The sequence below is a fragment of the Fragaria vesca genome, linkage group LG1 (genome assembly GCF_000184155.1).
Source record: "Fragaria vesca subsp. vesca linkage group LG1, FraVesHawaii_1.0, whole genome shotgun sequence".
Lineage (NCBI taxonomy): Eukaryota > Viridiplantae > Streptophyta > Magnoliopsida > Rosales > Rosaceae > Fragaria > Fragaria vesca.
Window position 1 is genome coordinate 22559801 of NC_020491.1, and position 24059 is coordinate 22583859.

The following is a 24059-nucleotide window of genomic DNA, read 5'->3' on the forward strand; positions in this document are numbered from 1 at the left end:
AAAACCGTTTACGGTTCGTTCATATGTACTTCCTAAAGGAAGTTACGACTGTTCTAGTAATTGAATGTCATGCTGCGCGGAAACCTGATTTCCTGCACGAACTTATGTTTTGAGTTCACAAGCGACCTTCTCCTCAAGATCTAAGTGTAAAAGATCATTTGAGGACAATATGGCATGATTTAGTTAATCATTGCCCAATGCCACATTTGAAGACATGTTAAAAAGCATTGACATGCTAAGTTTTTGAAACTTCCGTGATTAGTAAGAATCAGGAAGAGCCCTATGATTGATGTAAAGATTAGGGGGAGGTGCGAACTTCAGGGGGAGTCTAGCACATACATACATGTCACTATCAAATGTGAAGGGTGCGTTGTACTCTTTTTCTCCTACGATCAAGGTTCAGTTTTTCTCCCACAGGGTTTTTATGACTTGACGAGGTTTTTGACGAGGTAACAGATCAGCACCATCGGCATATCAGCGCGCGGCACAAGGGGGAGTGTTCTAGGATATTCTCTATGTGTGCCTTGGCCTTATGCCAATAGGATATGTAGTTAGACTAGATCTATGTATTCATATCCTTACCATATTGGTATTGTGTAATTCCCTATATAAAGGGCTCTTATCAATGAATAAGATGATGATTCTCTTGCTATCTCTTTGTCTCTACACTTTATTCTTCATCATTTATGTCTTTATTTTGTATTCGACGGTTTCATTAATAAAAGCTTGAGGGTAGCTGCACCGACCCTTTATTAAAAAAACATTCCAATATATGATGACAACAATGTCAGAACAGAAAACCTCATTTTCTTGGACAACAAAAAAGAAGATCATCATCAAAAGGAGGTTATATGTACTTTAGCTTTTGTTGGGAAATTTCTGTTTATAAAGCGATCGAGGCTGTTAATTATATCGGTACACTAGCTGCAAATGTTAGATTCACCATAAAAATATTTTTGTTATAATGCTAAAATCTGTAATCCTAACTGAACCAGAAGGGAGGGAGTCATGGTCAAACTTCTGTAATGCTAAACCGTCGCTATTAAACAAAAGACTAGCATTTTGTATGCTTGTTAGATTTGTTACTGATATCAAATTAGTTTATTAGACAATGAGTGCATGTCAGAGCATCTTATGGGGCGCAACTATTATGAAGATCGATTTTTCAGGCACGGAGATAACACATCAAGTTCCATTCTCTGATCTCTATATAAATTGAGCAATCTAGATTGCAGTGCATACCTTCTCATCATTAGTTCATTTACTTCGATCACCATATCCAAGCTAGCTTACCATGGAGTACTTCACCAACCTTGGAAAATGTCTTTGTTTGGCCTTGATGCTCATGATGTTTGGGGCTTGGTTCTCTGAAGCCACTTCTCGCACTCTCCAAGATGCATCAATGTATGGGAGATACGAGCAATGGATGGCTCATTACGGACATGTCTACAACGATATTAACGAGAAGGAGAAGCGCTTTCAGATATTCAAGGAAAATGTAGCATATGTAGAGTTATCCAACAATGATGCAAGCATGCATTATAAGTTAAGTGTCAATCAATTTGCAGACCTTACAAATGAAGAATTTGTTGCCTTGAAAAATCGATTCAAGGGGCATGAATGTTCCACAAAGACCACTTATTTCAAGTATGAAAACGTTACTATGCCAGCTACTGTGGACTGGAGACAAAAAGGAGCTGTAACCCCTTCAAGGATCAAGGCCAATGTGGTACGTACGTTATTAAGTGATACACGCATTTTATGCTATATTCTTAATGTATTTCCTACCCTATTTAGCTTCGTTAATTCCTTAATTATAATGTCATTTCTAGCTTGTTTCTGTGTTGTAGGTCAAAAGAGGCAGTTTTACACAAAAGAAGGCTAAAACACAAGAGTTTAGCGAAATCCTAATCAGAGGATTCCTGGTGCAGCAAGGAGTTTCATTAAGTCGCAGAATCAAAGGATAAGTCGTTTAGGAAACTTTCCTGTTTTGAAAAGGGGAAACCAGTTGCAGTTAGAAAACCTAATCCAACTTGGAATAGGAATCTGTGAATGTGTATAAAAGGGGGAGGACGAATTTTGCAGCAATCAAGGATTTTATATGTGCTAATCAGAGAATTAAGGGAGATTCTTTCCTTTAAATTCGTCATTTGAATTCTATTATTCCCTACCATATCTATCTGATTTTATTTCCCTTGCAGGAACCCTAATTGCGCACCAGGAAAGGAAGGAAAATCATGGATTTTCGTTAGAGGCCTGATTGATAGCAGAAGAGGGAAAGTTCTTAATCACAGGGATTTCCTTTGGAGAACAAGGACTGTACCTGGTCCATATTCAAGCCTTATGCAATGGATCACTGCACAAGACATTCCAGAGAATTCTGGGAAGGTCTAAATCAGGATTTAAAGCAATAATTCTACACCGTTGGATCACAAATCAATCAAGGGCTAGGAAGATAGCTAGGGTTCAGCCAAGACAGTATATAAAGCAGCAGAGAATAACGTTTTCATTATCACTTCCTACGCTCTAGATATTCAGAAACGTTCTCTTAGTTTCTCTCATTGTCGTGAGTCCCTAGAAGAAGAAGGAGAGAAGCCCTTGCTGCCTCGGACGTTCCAAGGAGTACTGAAGCCCTAGCACAGCCTTGCACGACCTCAAGTTCTTGATCGGCCAATCAGTCCATTGAAAAGTGTAAATCTATGTCTAGCACTTTCTGGCTATCTTCTTTTGTTTTTAGTTTTCGTTTAAGAACCATGTGTTTTATTTTCCGAATTGGATGGAATCTTTGTTGAGAACTAAGTGATTTTCAGATAATAATAGTTATGATTTCATTGTTCTAATGATGTTATGCGATTGAGTCAGTTGCCTTAGAAATTTGTTGAAAGCATGTTTGTGTTTGATATCTTATGTTAGAATGCATGCTAACTAATGCTATGATCTGTGCTAAGCCTCGTAGGTAATTATATATAGATCACCAGTAGTGGAGGCCATATCCTGTATGGTTGGGAACATGTTTTGCATGTGAATGGTTATGCGTCGTACGTAAACTCTTTGCATGTTAGGGTTTGTTCTTTTGCTTAATGATTTGCATGTTTGTAGACAGATACTTACACTATTGATAGCAGTAGCATGTAAAATGTTCTAAGTTCAGACGTTGACTATTTGGAAGAACCGATTAAATGCATGACCTCGTAGGCTTGTATTTAGAACCCTTCTGTGTTTCTCTTTGGTGATAACTCAATTGTGTGATTAAAGTTCATTGGATTATGTTTATGTTTTCTGGAATCTGGTTTCGAAAGTGTGGAAGTCGATCACTTGTAAATAGTAGTTTAGTATCTTTTCTTTACTGTTTTCATAGGAATATTAGAACAAACCCTAAAATCCCCCCTGAAATCATGTAAATGTAATTGTTGTTTATACTCTGTGATTAACTCTTCTAGTTTTGTAAACGCAGGAGCACCCTAAAGTCCCCGGATTGATCGAACCTTATTTACCAATACTACAATTGTCAAAACAGGGTTCATAATTGTCGCACGCCCGGAAACGAGCGCGTCAATTTTGGCGCCGTTGCCGGGGACTTTAAAAGTCTCATACTGTTTTCTTTTAGTTTAATTATTTAGTTTACTTAATTTATTTTATTACTGATTGTTTGTTTTATTTTCTTTTCAGCTTTATATCGCATTTGGTAAACTGTCCAATTAAAGAGGCCACAAAGCAGATTTGGGCCTTAACCCTTCGTGAGTTCCATTTTAAGGTCTCTCGAGGTTGAGGGCGGCCCATATTGTGCTCTTGCTGGATCATCAACAAGATAAGTAGTTCCTAGCTGAGTAAGGGGCATTTTGAGTGGTGCCTAGGCCCGAGTAAGCGACTGGGACCAAAATTGGGTTTCAAATAGCTATAGACTGTGTGTAAGCACGATATGGGTTTCAACCTCCGTAGCCCCCTAAAAACGAAACCCTACCAGCCCATTTCACTTCGGCCTTGCCACTCAAGCCTTCTGAAACCACAGAATTGCTTATGTTTAGATGGCAACGCCTATGTTCCCACCAATACAGTTTACAACTTGAGATATGGATTTGAAGGGTGAATAAAATTTAGATTCAGTAATGTTGTATTAGTGTTGTTTTAACTTTGTTGTAAGTTGCACTAAGGTATATTGGATCAAACATGACTATGGATTGGGTAGCTATTTTAGTCCCATTGCACACCATTGTCCTCTGTACCCGTACCTAAGTGTAGAGTTGAAATAAACTTAAGCATAGGGTAATGCAGACATGTAGTGTCTTATGTGTTTATTGAAACTCATCTTTGTTTAACTTGTCTAACTTTACTTTTAACTTCTGTAAATTGTATGTTTTATTACTAACAATTACTTTGAATGTCCAGATGACTTTCCCAAATAAGCCTTCGATCCTGGACACAATTCTCTACTTCAAGAAGGATGAAATATTCTACAACATGCTCAAAGTAGTACCAATGTTTGACGGCACTGGAAGATGGGATGCAGCATCTCATGTTGCACATGTGGAGAACGTGTGTACACTCATGGTTCCAATGGAGCTTAATGCGGAAGCTGTGGCTGTGAACCTCTTTCATCAACACTTGAGTGGGGAGGCCACATAGTGGTTTCTCACAGAGCTTGATCACAATGTCACTTGGGACACATGCAAGGAGCTGTTCCTGAAGAGATTCACCAGAGGAGGAGCTGAACAAGAGCAAGTGCAACCAGCACGAAGGGAAGAGTGGCCACGCCATGTCTATGAAGAGAGGGTTGCACAAGCCAAGCCTAAAAGGATCCCTAATCCAGCAAGCTTTCCTCAGCCATCTCTGCTGCCCAAGATGGAGGCCACTTCACCAAAATCACCCCACCTCATCCCTCCCCACAAGATGATTACCAAGAGGAAGAAGGAGGAGCGTCTGCAGAAGTTAATTGCCACCACTGAAGAGTTGCAGAAGGAACAAGTCGTCCTTTTTGAGTCCATCAGCAAAATCAACAAAAGAATGGATGCTATGAACTCCAAGATCATTGCACTCTTTGAGGAGACGTTTGGTGGATACTTTGGGCCTGCACCTAAACCACCAACTGCTCGGAATGGAAGGAAGACTGGGATGGATTCAGATGAAGAACAAGAGGACAATTCCGATGATGACTCAATTTTTAGCTATGGCAGCCATGGCAACTCAGGGAGGTCCTACTCTCCCCCAGATTCTCCCTCTGCTGTCGAAGGTTGGATGAACAATGTTGATGAAGAAACCCTGTTTGCGGATGAGGATTGAAGATGGAAGTCATACGTCTAGCTAATGGACGTTAAACGAGGCGCTCTAGGGAGGCAGCCCTACTTCGAGTCGCACACTTGTGCAATTTTGAGTCTTTCTATTTTTATTTTACTTTCCAGTTTTTGGATATTGTAATAGACTTATTAGTGGTTTGTTGCACCTTTTTGCAACTATTTTTGGACAACTTTTTCTTTTTCTTTATCTTTACTTCGTTATTTTTAATTTTATTTTTCTGAGTTTAATTTTGTGAAAGTTGGATTAATATCTTGTTTTTGAAATGCAACTCTACTGACTCTACAGCAAATCAGGTCAGAAAATTTGCATGGACATCCCAAGTGTTTCTCCATTCTCTGGACACCCTACATCTACTTTGAAGTATCGATTGCAAGGAGCTTTCATTTGAAGGTCAAGGTCTTGTACCTTGAGGCAGGTGCCTAAATTTCAATCATACCCGAAGGCTGTGAGTATGGGATATCTACAAGGGGGAGCTTTATCAACGTTAAACTATTACTTTTTGTTATTTCGTTTTTGTTTAGGTTGTTTTGTTGTGAATCCCTGTTTCCATGTTTTATTCTATGTTGCATGCTATATTCTGTTCTGTATTGAGGGCAATAAAGAGTTTAAGTGTGGGGGAAGGATTTACATGTTTATTGAGTCATTTATTGAAAAATGTTAAAAATTTTAAAAAATTTTCGTTTGCTGTTTGTAGTTTTTTTGTTTTTTTTTGAGTCTTAGGAGCCCTTAATTGTCTATGATTGTATAATCTCTGAAATTATGGTTAAGATTGCAAGATGATTTCCAACTGATATTCTGAAGTTAATTGAAATAAATGGAAATCATGTGAAACGTAGTGGATATGATTTGAATCTCTGGTACAGAAATGAGCATGCTAAGACAAGTTTTTGATCCATATGAACCTTAAATGTGAGCTTTTGAGCCTATATATGTGATGTTCTTTCTGAGTGTTCATTGAAATATTTTGATTCATTTTCTTGGTTATAATTGTTGCAAACCTCATTATTCTTTCAATTTGATTGATTGCTCACCATAGCTTTTAATGAACTAGAGATGACTAGAACTCACTCTTGTGAACTTTCGAAACTTTTAATCTTAAAACACTCTGATTTAAGAAAGGATAATTGGAACTTTTTAGGATGATCACCATTGCCAAATTAACTTGTGTCCCTTTTTATGTGCTCTGCACACCCCTTAGTTTGAGCCCATTTGAGCCTACATTAAGCCTTTTCTTTCATCACCTATGTAATTGTTATCTGAGCTTAGTACAACATATCTCTACCCTTGTCCTTTGGACCTAGTAGAGCATTTTGTGTGAAGACTACTTGATGAGGTGACGATGAAGAGCAAGTGTGGGGGAAGGAGCTTCTGTAATGTCCTTGCTGTATAAAAAGAAAAGACAATGCCGTGAAAAAAAAAATGAAATTAAAGAATAAAATTTTGGCTGAACAAAGAAAAGAAATACTGGATATTGTTTGTGGAACAGGAGTTGTGATGTAAATGGAAGGCCTAAAATCGAAATATTTGGCCTTTGTTCTGTTCATGTTATGTAAGGAGGTGCAGTGAAGTTTTTGGAGGACCAAAAGATGTCTTGGTCCTTGTTTTGGCGACATAAAGCGTTGGTTAATGCTCTGCTAGGTCCTAAGGAATTTTTGCAATTCTTTGCCCTTAAACTCATACCCCTAGCCTAGCCAAATTTATACCTTCTAAAGTTCTTTTTGATCTAAAAGATGAGTAAAACTTGATCTGTGGAGTTTGTTCCAAGAGTCAAGAGTTGAGCATATGGTATGGTTCGTTTGTGTGAGTAATCATATTCTTTCATGAGGTTTATATCTGTTTTATTGTGCTTCTGTTCATATAAATGCAATTTTTCTATTCTATCTTGCATACTTGTTGAGTGAATTAGCCAGAAAATCTGAGTGAAGATTGAGTGCATACCTTGTGAGAATGAATCATACTTGTTTGAAACATGCAGAGCTTAAATATCACCATTGTTCTATCAGGTCCTACGTGTAAATATGTGATCTATGCATGGCAATTAGTTTCTGAAACTTCCTGGAATGATTCTTGGTTGAATGCTACTTTTTGATGCCATGAGAGTAGAGATTTTGAGACAATAGTTATGGGCATTAAAGTTTGAGTGTCTGTTTGTGTATTTTTTTTTTTTTTTAAGTCTGTTTGTTTATTTTTGTTTAGAGTCTGTTTGTTAGTTTGGTTTTGCTAAGGGACTAGCAAAAGCTAAGTGTGGGGGAACGGCGCCAAAATTGACGCGCTCGTTTCCGGGCGTGCGACAATTATGAACCTTGTTTTGACAATTGTAGTATTGGTAAATAAGGTTCGATCAATCCGGGGACTTTAAGGTGCTCCTGCATTTACAAAACTAGAAGAGTTAATCACAGAGTATAAACAACAATTACATTTACATGATTTTAGGGGGGGGGGGGATTTTAGGGTTTGTTCTAATATTCCTACGAAAACAGTAAAGAAAAGATACTAAACTACTATTTACAAGTGATCGACTTCCACACTTTCGAAACCAGATTCCAGAAAACATAAACATAATCCAATGAACTTTAATCACACAATGGAGTTATCACCAAAGAGAAACACATAAGGGTTCTAAATACAAGCCTACGAGGTCATGCATTTAATCGGTTCTTCTAAATAGTCATCCAAGCTAGAACGTCTGAACTTAGAACATTTTACATGCTGCTGCTATCAATAGTGTAAGTATCTGTCTACAAACATGCAAATCATTAAGCAAAAGAACGAACCCTAACATGCAAAGAGTTTACGTACGACGCATAACCATTCACATGCAAAACATGTTCCCAACCATACAGGATATGGCCTCCACTACTGGTGATCTATATATAATTACCTACGAGGCTTAGCACAGATCATAGCATTAGTTAGCATGCATTCTAACATAGGTATATCAAACACAAACATGCTTTCAACGAATTTCTAAGGCAACTGACTCAATCGCATAACATCATTAGAACAATGAAATCATAACTATTATTATCTGAAAATCACTTAGTTCTCAACAAAGATTCCATCCAATTCGGAAAATAAAACACATGGTTCTTAAACGAAAACTAAAAACAAAAGAAGATAGCCAGAAAGTGCTAAACATAAATTTACACTTTTCAATGGACCGATTGGCCGATCAAGAACTTGAGGTCGTGCAAGGCTGTGCTAGGGCTTCAGTACTCCCTGGAACGCCCGAGGCAGCAAGGGCTTCTCTCCTTCTTCTTCTAGGGACTCACGACAATGAGAGAAACTAAGAGAACGTTTTCTAAATATCTAGAGCGTAGGAAGTGATAATGAAAACGTTGCTCTCTGCTGCTTTATATACTGTCTTGGCTGAACCCTAGCTATCTTCCTAGCCCTTGATTGATTTGTGATCCAACGGTGTAGAATTATTGCTTTAAATCCTGATTTAGACATTTCCAGAATTCTCTGGAATGTCTTGTGCAGTGATCCATTGCATAAGGCTTGAATATGGACCAGGTACAGTCCTTGTTCTCCAAAGGAAATCCCTGTGATTAAGAACTTTCCCTCTTCTGCTATCAATCAGGCCTCTAACGAAAATCCATGATTTTCCTTCCTTTCCTGGTGCGCAATTAGGGTTCCTGCAAGGGAAATAAAACCAGATAGATATGGTAAGGAATAACAGAATTCAAATGACGAATTTAAAGGAAGGAATCTCCCTTAATTCTCTGATTAGCACATATAAAATCCTTGATTGCTGCAAAATTCGTCCTCCCCCTTTTATACACATTCACATATTCCTATTCCAAGTTGGATTAGGTTTTCTGACTGCAACTGGTTTCCCCTTTTCAAAACAGGAAAGTTTCCTAAACGACTTATCTTTTAATTCTGCGACTTAATGAGACTCCTTGCTGCACCAGGAATCCTCCTTTGATTAGGATTTCGCTCAACTCTTGTGTTTTAGCTTTCTTTTGTGTAAAACTGCCTCTTTTGACTTACAACACAGAAACAAGCTAGAAATGGCATTATTAAGGAATTAACGAAGCTAAATAGGGTAGGAAATACATTAAGAATATAGCATAAAATGTGTGTATCATTAAGCATCTAGCTAGTTGTTATTTATAGACAAAAAAACAACTGCTATTTTTTAGTAAAAATTAAAGATTACTAGATTAACTTGTACTAATTTGTCATCTATATATACACAGGATGTTGTTGGGCATTCTCAGCTGTTGCAGCCATGGAAGGAATTACTCAACTTACAACAGGTAAACTAATCTCTTTGTTAGAGCAAGGGCTGGTTGATTGTGATGTGAATGGTGAAGACCAAGGTTGTGAGGGTGGCTTGATGGACAATGCCTTTGATTTCATCAATCAGAATCATGGACTTAGTACTGAGGCGAATTATCCCTACACCGGTGTCGATGGTACATGCAATGTACAGAAGGAAGCAAGCCATGCAGCCTCAATAACCAGCCACCAAGATGCGCCCTTCTTAAGGCCGTAGCGAATCAACCCATTTCGGTTGCCATTGATGCTAGTGGATCTGATTTCCAGTTATGTTCAAGTGGTGTTTTCACATGAACTTGTGGAACAAGCCTAGACCATGGTGTTACTATAGTTGGTTATGGCGTCAGTGATGACGAGACCAAGTATTGGTTGGTTAAGAACTCATGGGGGGCACAATGGGGTGAACTAGGGTACATAAGAATGCAAAGAGATGTTGATGCACCGGAAGGTCTTTGTGGTATTGCTATGGCAGCCTCTTACCCCACTGCATAAGTAATATACCATCAAGACCAAGTGAATATTATGATTTTGTACAAGAACTTCTGTGCTTATAACACTTAATAGCTACCACATCTGTAAGAAAACTACCAAGTTTCATATATACAAAAATGAATAACTCTTTTCATCTTTTATATTTAAATAATGTATGAATCTCTATGGATGACTTGCTTCTTTTATTCCACCATTTGAGCCATTACAACTTCCTTTCACATCGTGTCATTCAACTACGAGTCCAGTCCAAACTTAACTCACTGTTGGTTTGTTAGAAAACAAGTTACTGAACTGCGGTTAACTTTGTACTGGCATTCTATAACAAGATCCACAATTTGAGGTTACATGACTATTATAATTTACTTGCCAAAGTATATGCATGACCTTCTAAGTGTTCTGTTTCTGTTTTGTAGTTTCCCTCATTGAATGTTTTTAGTACATCTATGATGGTATGGTTGTACATATTAAGTCTAAAGTCTCTCATTGTTACTCAAATGACTTATCATTTTTTTTATTTTTAGTGTTTACTATACAAATATTAGTACTCTTATGAGTCGAACTAAGAACTCTGACTCACAAAAGGGGACATTTCCAGTTTGTAATAGAGTTTGTGTTACGTAGATAATTTTGGGAGTGATAAGCTAATGATCATATATGGGAATTAGAGGTGGCAAACGGGCCGGCCCAGCTCGGCCCGGCCCAGCCCGGCCCGGCCCGCCTAATCGGGTTTCGGGCCGTGCTTGGGCCGGTCCATGACGGGCCACTTCTTAACGGGCTCGGGCTTGGGCCGGCCCATTTACTCAAATGTAAGGCCCAGCCCGACCCACGGCCCAAGCCCATAACATGGTGGGCCGTGCTCGGGCTGGGTCGGCCCGGGCCCGTTTCGTGTCGAAAATGGAAAATGGTCGAGATAATGTCCTGTACCACCGCTTCTACTCTCATAATCTCAACTTTTAATTATACATGATACGATTACAAACCAAAATTAATTCACATAATCTATCGATCATTTTTTTTCTTTGTTAACAAACTAAAAAAATAAGTGATAAATGCTTACAATTAATAAGTTTTTAGGCAAAAACTTCTTATGAGTCTAAGGGAATACAAATTCATACTTAAATAAATAATTATTAGTATATAAGTATATTGTTCACACTTAAAACTAAGTTTATTATTTATAAATATGTTATCTTCATATTTATAAAATTATATTTTATAGCGGACCAGGCCGTGGGCCTCATATTATCGTGCTTGGGCCGGGCCGGGCGTATAACGGGCTCGGGCCGGGCCGGGCCCATGGGCTCATTTTTCTAAGCCCAGCCCGACCCATTAGAATAACGGGCTTGGGCCGTGCCGGGCCGTTAACAGGCTTGGGCCGTGACGGGCCGCTTTTAAACGTGCCGTGCTCGTGCCGTGCCCGTGCTTAACAGCCCGTTTGCCACCTCTAATGGGAATATTCGCATGTTCCCGCCGTTTCTTCTCATCCAAGGTAGAGTACACTCCTCGTTTATTCACGTAATATTCCTTTGAAATCCTAATCCCTATACGACTCGTACTTGCTTTCTCCCCCCTATATACACCTGCCCTCTTCTTCCTTCATTTTGCGTCAACAGCAACAACAAACCTTGGTCTTCTTGCATTGATCTCTTTCAGAGGTCATATATCAAAGCCAAGAGCACCAAGAGTTTTGTTCTTGTGGTGATTCTTGTTCTTGAAACATGGTTGGAACTGTGGTGGTTTTCGACTTCGACAATACCATCATCAACTGTGACAACGACAATTGGGTCTTCGACGGCTTGGGTGCCACCGACTTGTTCAACCAGCTCCTCCCCACCATGCCATGGAACTCTCTCGTGGATCGCATCATGAAGGAGCTTCATTCACATGGTAAAACAGTTGAGGACATCGTGGAGGTGCTCAAAATGACACCAATCCATCCCCAAATCGTGGCAGCCATTAAAGCAGCTCATGCTCTCGGATGTGATTTGAAGATTGTGAGTGATGCCAATGTGTTCTGTTAGGACCCACCCCGAATTTCACCCTAAAACCGAAGTAAATCTTGCAGGGACCACCTCCAAGGAAAATTTATCGAAAAATTGGCATAACCTCCCTTGAAAATGGACAACCATTCCTAACTAAAACACCTGCAAACACTTCTAATAGTTCCAACTCCAACCTAATAAACTCTTGGAGCCTTCGTACTCCCCACAAATCACAACATCTCCCAATTTATATTTACTAGTCTAGCAAAAATCCAATAACCAACAATCACAGGTTCAGAGCAACTCTATTAGAGGAAATAAGAACTAAAAATAGAAATATGAGCGGAAGCTATACTATTGATTATGCCTCGTCTCCATGTACGCCCGACCTCAACTATGCTAACCTACATACTGGGCATTTTTAAAACGAATGGCCCAGGAGAAAACATCTGAAACCGTTAGAGTGAGTGGACAAAAATGAGTTCAATAAAAATATTTATGCATTCCCAATTTAATTTTTCATAGAAATTATGCTGCATGCGACAGCTCAAAGCTTTCTACTCACAAATTGGCAAATATATGACTAGCTTTGGCCAGTCTCCAAAACTCAATAAAATGGAGCCTCTCAGGCTAAACTATATATAAATATATATATGTGTATGCATTTACACTCGTCAGACTCCTTGTACGAATTCTATGAACAAAATAGAAAAATAGAAATTCATAGAAGGCTACTACGCTTGCGTCTAACGCTCACCTCACACCATAATGGAATTTTACCTCATTATGGCGGAAAAGCACGAGTGTATATATTTGTAGACTCCCTATATGAAAACCTATATGAATCAGATAAGAAAGTAGTTTTCATATAGGGCTATGACGCTTGTGTCTAACACTCAGGTCACGCCATAATGAAATTTCACCTCATTATGATGGACCAAGCACGTATTGCTAGCTAGCTTTTATATACATATTATCCTCATAAACATCCAATATACATATCCACCGAAAATCTCATTTTCGGTAACTCTCCAAAAGATGAAAATTGCCAAATATCAAAGAAAGCAATAAATTTCAGCAGAAGAATAACTGATCAACAATGTAATGCATCGCATGCTTTTAATTAAAACAAAAGTCCACTCACAACTTTAGGCCTAAGCTTGACGAAATCCAATTCGCCCCTCAAGTGAGGTCTCCTTAAATCCTGGCACAAAAATCATGCTTAGGACCACACTTCAATTTTAAAATAAATAATACTTAAATAAATAACCCAAAACTCTTCTGCCTAACCCACTACCCTTTCTAGGGTTAAGCTTATCGAGTTCACGCCAAACTCCAACCACAGGCTTCTTACATTTATTTCAACATTCTGAAACGGTAATAAAGAAAATCTAACGGTCGGATTCTACCCCATTAACCGCCAAATTCACCAATCTTTCACAAATCTAAAACCTATTCAAAACTCCTCCAAAAATTTCTAGGGTTAAGCTTATCGGGTTCACGCCAAACTCCAACCACAACCTTCTTACATTTATTTTAACATTTTGAAACAATAATAAAGAAATCTAACGGTCGGATTCTACCCTATTAACTGCCAAATTCACCAATCTTTCAAAAATCCAAAACCTATTCAAAACTCCTCCAAAAATTCTAAACTTCATACCATTAAACTCCCCTTAACATAACACATTTAAAACCATGAAAATCCCCCAAACAGCGGTGGCGCCGCCGTCTGCTCCGCGGGCAGCGGCAGCCGGCGGCCGATTCTGGCAACCTCCAATGCCTACCAAAATTTAACAGCATCTTCCTCTCAACACACTCTACAACTTTCCTAACTAGCACAAACACAAATTCCAAGCCTAGATAGGGTAATCGAACAAAAACATCAAATGAGCCCTAGAATTTCAACTTCATATTTCTTCTTACCTAGCTCAAGAGAGGGTGAGACCTTTTGGGGAATTGCTGTAAGGGAAGAGGGCTTTCTTTTGAGCCAAGCAGCTCCGGCTATGGCGGCCGGAGGAGAGAGTTCGGACGAGAGAACCACCACGAACAGTCGGACCTTTCGGGAGAGATAACTCCCTCACGGCGGCGCTAGGGCGGCTGACGCTAGCCCAGGGAGGAAGCTGGGTCAAGGGCTGACCAATCAGGACCAGAGTGACGGTCTCAGGCGGCCGGACGGCGACGGACGGGCGGCTGGAAGTTCTGGCAGGGAGAGAACTCTGGGAAGAGGAGAGAGAGTCTGGGAGAGGGAGAGAAAAATATGGGTTGGGCTTTTCCAACCGGTTCCACCATCCCAAAACATTTAAAACCCAACACTAAAATTAACACCCCAAAAACAATACCCTAATAAAATTTACCTTTTACTAGCTAAAATTACCATTTTTACCATCGCCACATTTTTCTCCTACGAATAACTCCACCGAAAGAGTCGTCTCCCAAAACCCCTCTAGGGACCAATTAAACTATAAACTCATTGACAAAGACGGTAAAATTCTTATAAATATCAAGCTAGTAAATAAAGTAAAAATTTAAAAGTCGGGATGTGACATGTTCTTCATTGAGACCATCTTGAAGCATCTTGGTCTACAGGAATGTTTCTCAGAGATCAACACTAACCCTGGTTATGTTGACGAAGAAGGTAGGGTTAGAGTTTCACCTTTCTGTGATTTCACCACTTCCTTTCATAGGTGTAGCCTTTGCCCTCCTAACATGTGCAAGAGTGTGATCATTGAGAGAATCCAAGCTTCGACTCAAGGAAGGAAAAAACTGATATACTTGGGTGATGGGGTTGGTGACTAGTGCCCTAGCTTGAAACTGAAGGAAGGAGATTTTGTGATGCCAAGGAAGAATTTCCCGTTGTTCGATAAGATTAGGGAGAACCCTTCTGGCTCTTAAGGCTGAGATTCATGGGTGGACTGATGGGGAGGATTTTGAGCACGTTTTGCTTGATTTGATCAACAAAATCACCATTGTAGAGAATGCTGCTGCTCACTTCTTGACGACTGACTGCAAGTTTCAGACCATCTCTGTTTCCAATCATGAGGCCCTCCCTAATGCTCTCCCAGTTTTGCAGTAGCGGACTAGAGGATTTCATTTGTACGTATGTAACTAGTTAATTATGTTAAGTTTGGAGGCAAATTGTTGTAGCTAGCAAATTATTGTTGCAAACTCAGATACCTTTGTTGTTTGTTTTGGTCTAGAAATAAGCTGGGTTCCATGTTTGTGATTTCCAAGTTCAAATTGATCAAGAAAAATGGACCATTGAAAAAGAAAGGGAACTTGATTATAGTTAAGTAATATTCTGTGAAGTCTTAATAAAGAAAAGGGTTATGGGTTGGTTCACTTGGTTGCAATCATGTTCTTAGCATTCGTCTAATGCCCTCTTCTGGTAGGCTTTCTATTTTTGCCGGATGGAGTTTGGAAGGAAAGAAAGAATAGAGTTTGGGAAGATATGAAGAGACATACTGATCGAGTGGGGGTAGTGAACGTTTGGAGGTTTGGAAGCACTAATATCGGCGGAGCATGCTGAACCGCTTGCACGCCCAGCTATTATTGAGTGTTCTAATGTGTAATCGGAGTGGTACTCCCCCTATTTTTCTTCTAGATGTTTTAGCTACTGAACTATGTACTCCTTGATTTCTCATATCGAATACAGTCTGACCTTCTCCAGTTCTCCTAGCTGCCAAGAAGAAGTGCATGTGTCATGAAATGAATGTTTCTACTTCCAACCAAATTGAATAATTGAATGGTGATCTCTTTACATATCTTTGTATTATGTACAATTCTCTCAATTTCTTAGTCTAAGGATTTGGAACTGTGGTACTTGCTCCCTAATTTATCAAAATTGTCCTTTCTTCAGATACCTAAACTCCTTGGATGAATCAACAGTTTTATTTGCTGATGTGAAGTCATGTGTAAGGAAATGAACATGAAATCATGCTTTGAAAGGAATGTATGGCTGCTTTGCTCCATATCTGTTCAAAAATTGAAAGACAGTCATGCACTAAATAGTGTCACTAAATGCAGCATAAAATATGAAGCTCAATAGCAAGCTTCGAGATCAACTCAGTGAATAAACCCCAAGTCTTAATGTGAAGGTTGGAGCACCTCTTCAGTTTGTTCATTATACATAAAGCCATTAATTCAAACCTACCGCACCAATCAAGCCATAGGAAGTTCTTGCACCATCAACATTAAGCTTCAAATTTCGAGTGCTAGCTTTCAAAGAGAGCATTTATTCAAACTCCGATTTCTTCTTGTACAACAGCCTCAGTAATAGCTTTTTCTTCAGCATAACTAGATTGCAGGAGTGCTACAAAATGTTCCATTGCTTTAGGTAAATAGACCAACCTTCCGAGTTCTATAAACAAAGTGATTTCCATCCCTTGGGGTATACCAATGTGTTTCCAAACATCTTCAGCTTTAGGAATGATGGCTAAGTTGCATGAAATCCCATAACCAGACCCATTGCCTACACATATACGTGCACCCATTTGATAAAATTTCTAACCCCAATTCTCCATTTCAAGCCTTGTAATGTAAATGAGGCCAGTTAGCCCTTACAAAAGCCACCATAATTGCATACTCTCCTATAGCCTTTGTATCAACACCATTCCTAAGCAACTGAGGAAAGAACAGCCAGTTGCCGGTCACAACCAAGAACACAAACGTCAACAGCCCAGAAACCACCGGATGCAACCTCCACCTGCAACCGCCTTCTTCACCTCCACCTCAACCACCAGGCAAGCCCCATGTAGCACAAAAAACCACGTCACATCCCACGTGGGTTACACGCGCGTCAAATAATAATAAGTAGCAACGTGCATCAACCCGGAGACGGCAAAGGTGGCCATCAAAGCCAAGAGCTTGGCCCACCGTCCCTTGACTACACACGCACACAGGTGCCGTGTGGGATCGTATACGGTGGGGCGTAGGATATTGGTGACCATTAGAGCAAGTCCACCCCCTGGGCCTTCGTTGGGAAGACCTGGGTCATGGGCGAGACCTGGGTCGCCACGTGGCAGTGATTTTCGGCTGCAGTTTCCACCGACGATTTCTGTTTCTGGGTCACCACGTGGCAGTGACTGTTTATTGAATTTTATATTAGGTATTTTGAATGTGAATAATGATTTTATATATTAATAAAATTATGATTAAATAAACAAATGACATTGAAATTAAATATTTATTTCATGACTTAAAATGACATGCCAAGCCTAGAAAAAAAATTTTAAAATAACACAAACATAACATAAAACAAAACAAAAAAACCGCAATCTAGATATCCATGTTGCCTTGCATTTCCCATAAATGCTCGATAAGATCTTCTTGTAGGTTTGAGTGATCGTACTGATTTCTAATTTCATTGTACCGCTCCATGAAACCTTCAAAAGTATGAGCATCTCTACCAACTTTCTCAAAATCTTGCCCAGTAGGTCCATCCCAAACTTCTGCTATCCTTGGCCTCATATTGTTGTCCTCTTCTTCGTCAGACTCTAAATCCTCATCGGTATCTTCAGGGCGTTCGTCCTCAACTATCATGTTGTGTAAGATAATACAAGCCAACATGATATATCGGAGATCCTCTTTATCCCACCCCCGAGCAGCTCCTCTAACAATACCGAATCGTGCTTGTAAAATACCAAAACACCTCTCCACATCTTTCCTGTATCCCTCTTGAGCTTTGGCAAATGTAATTTCCTTGGGCCGTGTGGGGTTTGGAATGGTCTTCACGAAAGTCGCCCACCTAGGATATATTCCATCGGCGAGATAGTAACCCAATTTATAAACTCTATTGTTCACTTGGAATTGGATCTTTGGTGCTTGACCAGCAGTAAGCTCGTCAAACAAAGGGGACTTTGCTAGGACGTTGAGGTCGTTGCATGCCCCGGGCATTCCAAAAAAGGCGTGCCATATCCAAGTGTCGTAAGATGCGACCGCTTCAAGAATTATAGTAGGGATTTTCTTTCTCCCACTATATTCACCAGCCCAAGCGGTTGGACAATTCTTCCATTGCCAGTGCATGCAGTCGATGCTCCCAATCATCCCTGGAAAGACTCGTCTTTCACCTTTAGCAAGAAGTCTTTTAAGATCGGCCAGAGTAGGAGCTCGAAGGTACTCTGCTGAGTAAAGAGCAACGATTCCTCTTGTAAATCGTTGGAGGCACTCGATAGAGGTGGACTTTGCCATCCGACAATACTCAGCACATTGATCTGCCGCAGCACCGTAAGCAAGCATCCGCAAAGAAAACGTCATCTTCTGCTCAAGAAGTAGACCGACTTTCTTCAAAGCATTTGACTTTTCGATAAAATATTGATCATAGTTGCAAAGGCCATCACGTATTCGGTTGAACACCTTATGGCTCATTCTATATCGAACTCGACCTTTACCACTGTCCTCCCTTTCTCGAGGTTGGTTTGGACGACGACCGGGAAGAGAACCGTGACGCGGAGGTTGGTTTTGAGCTTCATGATGAGCCACTGCTGCAATAACCGCGGCGCTTGTCGCCAAGTCATCTTCATCATCTTCTTCTTGCGACTTGCGGATCATTTCCCACAAATTATCCATTGTGGTCAAAGAAAGAGAGGAATTGTGAGATGGTAGAGATATGAAAAATTATATAGAACTATGGATCACAATTTTTTGTGTGGGGTGAAAAAATTATAGGAGGGTAATATGTATTTATAGGATTTGTATAAATTTTTTTATATTTTTTTTCCTTACCGTTGGGAGCTTTTTTACCGTTGGGAGCTTTTTTTACCCGTTGCCAACTTTTTACCGTTGGGAGCTTCTAACCGTTGGGATTGCAACGGTCAATTCACCTGAGCCGTCGATTTGCTTTTTTGAAATGAACCAATGGTCCAGATCAAAGGACCGTTGCATTTGAATTCCCCGGAACAAGCCCAGCCGCTGACGCGTGGCCCAGGCGCGCAGCCCAACCCCTGCTACGCGACAAAAACGCGTTGGACACGCGCAAGGCGCGCTGCCATTCGTCCGTGCGCCGAACGCGCTTGTCTTCTCGAGTGCCCCAGCTCCACTTCTGCTCTTCACGTGGCTGTCGTCAGCCTTGCGTCATGCAGGGACCAACAGTTGGGCTGAGCTGGAGAAAGAAGGCCTGGGTCTTTATTTTTCTTTGCCTAGGTCATGGGTCTAACCCAGGTTTTAACCCAATGAAGGCTGGGTCTTAAATTTTTTTAGGGGTGGACTTACTTTTTTCTTGCTGGGTCTTCCTCTGATGTAGAGGAAGGCCTAGGTCAGGCTTTTGCTGTTGGGGTGGACATGCTCTAAGAGCATGTCCACCTGCTGGGTCTTCGTTGAAAAGGCTGGGGTCATGGGCGAGACCGGGGTCGCCACGTGGCAGTGATTTTGGGCTGCAGTTTCCACCCACGATTTCTGTTTCTGGGTCGCCACGTGCAGTGACTGTTTATTGAATTTTATATTAGGTATTTTGAATGTGAATAATGATTTTATATATTAATAAAATTATAAATAACGTATTGAAATTATACAAAATGTAATAAATAAATTTTGATTATAGGTAGTCACGTTGTATTTGCAATTTATTGGAATTAATTAGAATAATTAGAACATAAATATAATGTAAATAAAAGTATATTCCAAACCTAGAATATTATTTTTACCCAATAGTTTTTTTTGTTTATTAGGTTATCAATTAGTATATAAAACATAATTAGATTTAGCTTGTATAAATAAATGTTGTATTAATTAAAACCCTTGGATTATTTAATTAAAAGCAAAGGCCCAGATCGATTATGCATGGCCCAGTTTTTGGCAAGTAGAGGTGGAGACAAGAACGTGCCCATGACGACCTTCACCCATTCGTCCGTGCTCTGACGCGCACATGCTCCACTCGCCTTTGTCTGTGCCCTGATGTCCATGTGGCCCACGTTTTGGGCTGATATGGCGCGGAAGGCCCGGACCTTCATTTTCCTTTGCTTGGGTCATGGGTCTGACCTAAGTCTTAACCCAATGAAGGCTGGGTCATAATATTTTTCATGGGTGGACTTGCTTTTTTCTTGTTGGGTCTTCCTTTGACATGGAGGAAGGCCTAGGTCAGGCTTTTCCACTTAGGGTGGACTTGCTCTTAGGTTCCATCGACAACCCCAAAAGTCTTGAAGCGAAGTGGAGAGGTAAGGCTCATTGGACTGCGGCTCGAGCTCGAAACTAAGAGCTTGAACCGGAGTCGCTATTAGGGGAAAGAATATTTCTAGACCCAAGTACATGTGGCAACAGTACAAGGCTAGTATCACGTACGGGTGCAGATGTGGTCTGTAGTTGTAGGCATGAATGATCATACCCAAAAGCAATGCCTTCATAGCTAACGCAACTGACTTGTTTGGCAACCCCTTTGTGACACTTTGATCAATTGGGGGTGTTTTCCTAGGCGGGTCTCATTTCATTTTGATGGGGAGGCAAGCTAGGGAGATGAAATGGAAGAGTGAAGGTGGAGGTGGCGATAGAGGGCCAAGGTTAAAGGAGAAGAGGAGGAGCCTGGAGATGCCTAGCCAGACTAGGAATACAATTGTAGGTCCACATAGATGAAAGGAATGGAGAGATAGGGGGCGGTGATGAAGAGGTAGAAGACAGGGAGGAGGGAGATGAGCCTGAGCAGGCCCGTTGGGATTAATCTGGAGACTATGTAATGGCAATAAGATAAACATAAGATGGTTGTGATCCATACCTTGAGCAAGTTCTTGAGCTCACCCTCCATATTTCTCAATCTCCGATCACTTATGTCTTCCCTCTTCCCGTTCGCCTAGCCTTGGCACACTCTCGGCCAATCTAGGCCATATAAAATTTCAAATGGCTGTTGTTTAACCAGCAAGATACCCGACCAGAAAATAAAACCAACAAGATGATCAGCACAAAATACAAAGGTAACATGACCAACTTGGAATCTAGTATACTTATCAACTCATCAACTACGTGGAAGACTGGTGTTGCATCTTTTGGATAATCTCCACCTCTTGCTCATTGGAAACTAGGTAAAGAAATCAAGATGGTGAAGTTGGTCCTCTTATTTTTGAATGAGAAAAATCCACACTGAAATGGGATTCATTCAAACTAAAACTAAATCAATCATCATATCTAGCTGATGGTTAAGCTTCCTACCTAGATACTTTGCATGGGTATGGGGGGATGCAATGGTTCAGACGTCAGAAAAAGCAGAAAAAGGGGATTCACACATTATTCATGATCTTCATAAGCACTTTCCAATAGAGAAGTCTCTAATGAGAATGCATGCAATGCATTATTTGTGAACTCAAACATCATTCTAATCATGACACTGAAATGTTGATGATTATGCCATTTCAGGCTGTGCATAAGTTTGTACCATCAGCACAACGAGAAAACATACTATTAGTCTATTCAATATTAACATTGAATCAACTTATCATGAACAAAGTGTGAAATTGCAAAAACAATGCAGTCTGTAGGGAATAAAACAATATGGCAATGCATTTGTTAGTGATGTCAAGCAGGAGATCACTTCAAGGGTCTTTGGCACAAAAGCAGAACCTAAGGCGCAAATTAGACAACTTGCTAAAGAATAGCGTGTGGTGGACATGTAACTGAATGTGGAAACAAAACTACTTCAAATATGTGTGAAAACAAATCTCCTTAAAATATATGCAAAAACAACACCTTTCAGGGACAAGAAATGCAACTTACCAATACTTCAACATTGATAAAATGGCAGAGTAATGTATCATGAAACAAAATTACTATGCAGGAAGCATATCATTTAACATTATAAACTACTGGTAAATACAAGAGGAAGGCACGCACACTACGACTTATATAGCGACCTAAGATCAAAAACTGATCTAAACATGGCCAGAGGGTCAACACAGATGTAGAATTCAATCAATATCATATATACTGATCTGAATATTAATCTAGTGGCAATAAGCAATCACAGACGGCTTAGCAAAAACTGAGTAACACTAAGCAATCACATGGATGTAAGGAAAATGTAAACTACTCCAAAGCAAACCAATAAAACAGATGGATAGCTACTGCACCATTTGCAACAAAAGACAAATAACAAACTAAACCAGAAGATTAAAATGACTTGAACCAGAACCATTTCAAATAGTCATGAAACAAAATAACTATGCTGGAAGCACATCATTTAAAATTTAAACTACTGGTATATACAAGAGGAAGGCACTCACACTTGACACTACAACTAATATAGCAACCAAAGATCAGAAACATTTATAGGCATGAAGAGAGGGTTAACAGCACCAGTGTCAAATGCATAGATGTAGAATTTAATCTGTATCATATATACTCAACAAGTCAAAAATCAAAAATCAAAACTGACAGGTGGCACATCTGTGCCAAAAGTAATACAAACACATCAACAAAACACCACAGGGGGAAATAAAACCATTTAGTTTCAGTAATTTATATACATCCTGGTATGATCATTAAACACATGACTATTTATAAAGAACCAAATTCTGGCACTAGTTAACTAGTTATTAAGTGACTAAAGGAATGAGTGGCACTAAAGGAATTGCAGCTTATTTGATGTAAAGAAATGTGAACTAATCCAAATAAACAGCAAACCAGTCAAACAGATGGGGGTAGCTGCTGCACCGTTTGCACTTTGCAATCAAATACAAATAGCAAACTAAACCAGACGATTGAAAGGGAAAATGACTTCAACCCATACATATGAAAACCATTTCACAAGGCATAATGGAGAGTCCACTACACAGTCTATGACATCCACCAATTCCCAAGTAATAGTAGCCAGTAGGAAACAAATCCAGCCAGGAATTGTCTCAAAAGAAACGCTATCTATGTCATCTAATCTGATAGCAATCACCAATTTGATCCTAATAGAATTATCGAAGCAAGTAAATTCATTAAAATCTAACCATTAAAATTCCAAATTCAGAAGCATAATTCTCAGTATAAACCCCCAACAGAGGATTACAAGCTCTAAACCTTCAAATAAATTAAACCATTTGTTCAAAACTGATAGTAGTAAAACGACACCGTTTAGACTCTGAATCGCTCAATCGCCACCAGCCTTCGGGTAAACATAGGTGAGACCACACTTACCGCAGTAGTGCCGATCAAAATGGTTAGCCATGAAAGTCCCAGCGCCGCACTCGGCGTTAGGGCACTCCTTCCTGAGCTTCTGGACCTTCCCGGAGTCATCAACCTTGTAGAACTGGGGCACGGCGAGCTTGACCTTCTTGTGCTTGTGCTTGATCTTCTTGGGCTTGGTGTACGTCTTCTTCTTACGCTTCTTGGCGCCACCGCGGAGGCGGAGCACCAGGTGGAGAGTCGACTCCTTCTGGATGTTGTAGACGGCGAGAGTCCGGCCGTCCTCGAGCTATTTTCCGACGAAGATAAGGCGTTGCTGGTCCAGCGGGATGCCCTCCTTGTCTTGGATCTTGGCCTTCACATTGTCGATGGTGTCGGAGGACTCCACCTCCAACGTGATCGTCTTCCCCGTTAGGGTTTTCACGAAGATCTGCATCTTGGCACCGCCTTAGGGTTTTCTTTCAACTCTCAAAGTGATTTCTGTTGTTGGATTTGGGCATTACTCATGTCCTTGTTTAAATCTTTTGTAAAGTAGGTTTTTGTATTATACTACTGTTTAGGCAGTAATATGTCATTTTCTCATAAAATAACGGTTGGATGCGGTTTGGTGCGGTGCGGGCAAGGACTAAAATTTCGGTTTTCGAAGAAACTTTTGAAGGTTCAAAAAATAATATATATTTCGACTGAAATATCGGAAAGTATCGATATTTCGAAAGGAAACATAAAATGATTGTGAAAATATATAGATAGGTTATATATAAAAACTACGTTGCATGAAATCGAAAGCGGGAGCGTGGAAGCGGAAGCGCGGATACGTGTTTTTGAAATTTTTCAGGAAGCAGAAGCGTCGAAATGAAATGATATATATATATATATATATACACACACACACACACATCGTACCCGTTTAAGAGCAGA

The 24059-nt window shown here is 40.0% G+C and overlaps 4 pseudogenes; 2 read left to right on the forward strand and 2 right to left on the reverse strand.

The window, feature by feature from the left end:
• Positions 1 to 1294: 1294 nt before the first annotated feature.
• On the forward strand, positions 1295 to 10071 carry LOC101290909 (annotated as a pseudogene).
• A 1718-nt stretch (positions 10072 to 11789) lies between these two features.
• LOC101291187 lies at positions 11790 to 15129 on the forward strand (annotated as a pseudogene).
• A 1448-nt stretch (positions 15130 to 16577) lies between these two features.
• LOC101291475 lies at positions 16578 to 20784 on the reverse strand (annotated as a pseudogene).
• Positions 20785 to 23106: 2322 nt separating this feature from the next.
• Positions 23107 to 23577, reverse strand: LOC101295461 (annotated as a pseudogene).
• Between the last annotated feature and the right edge of the window lie 482 nt (positions 23578 to 24059).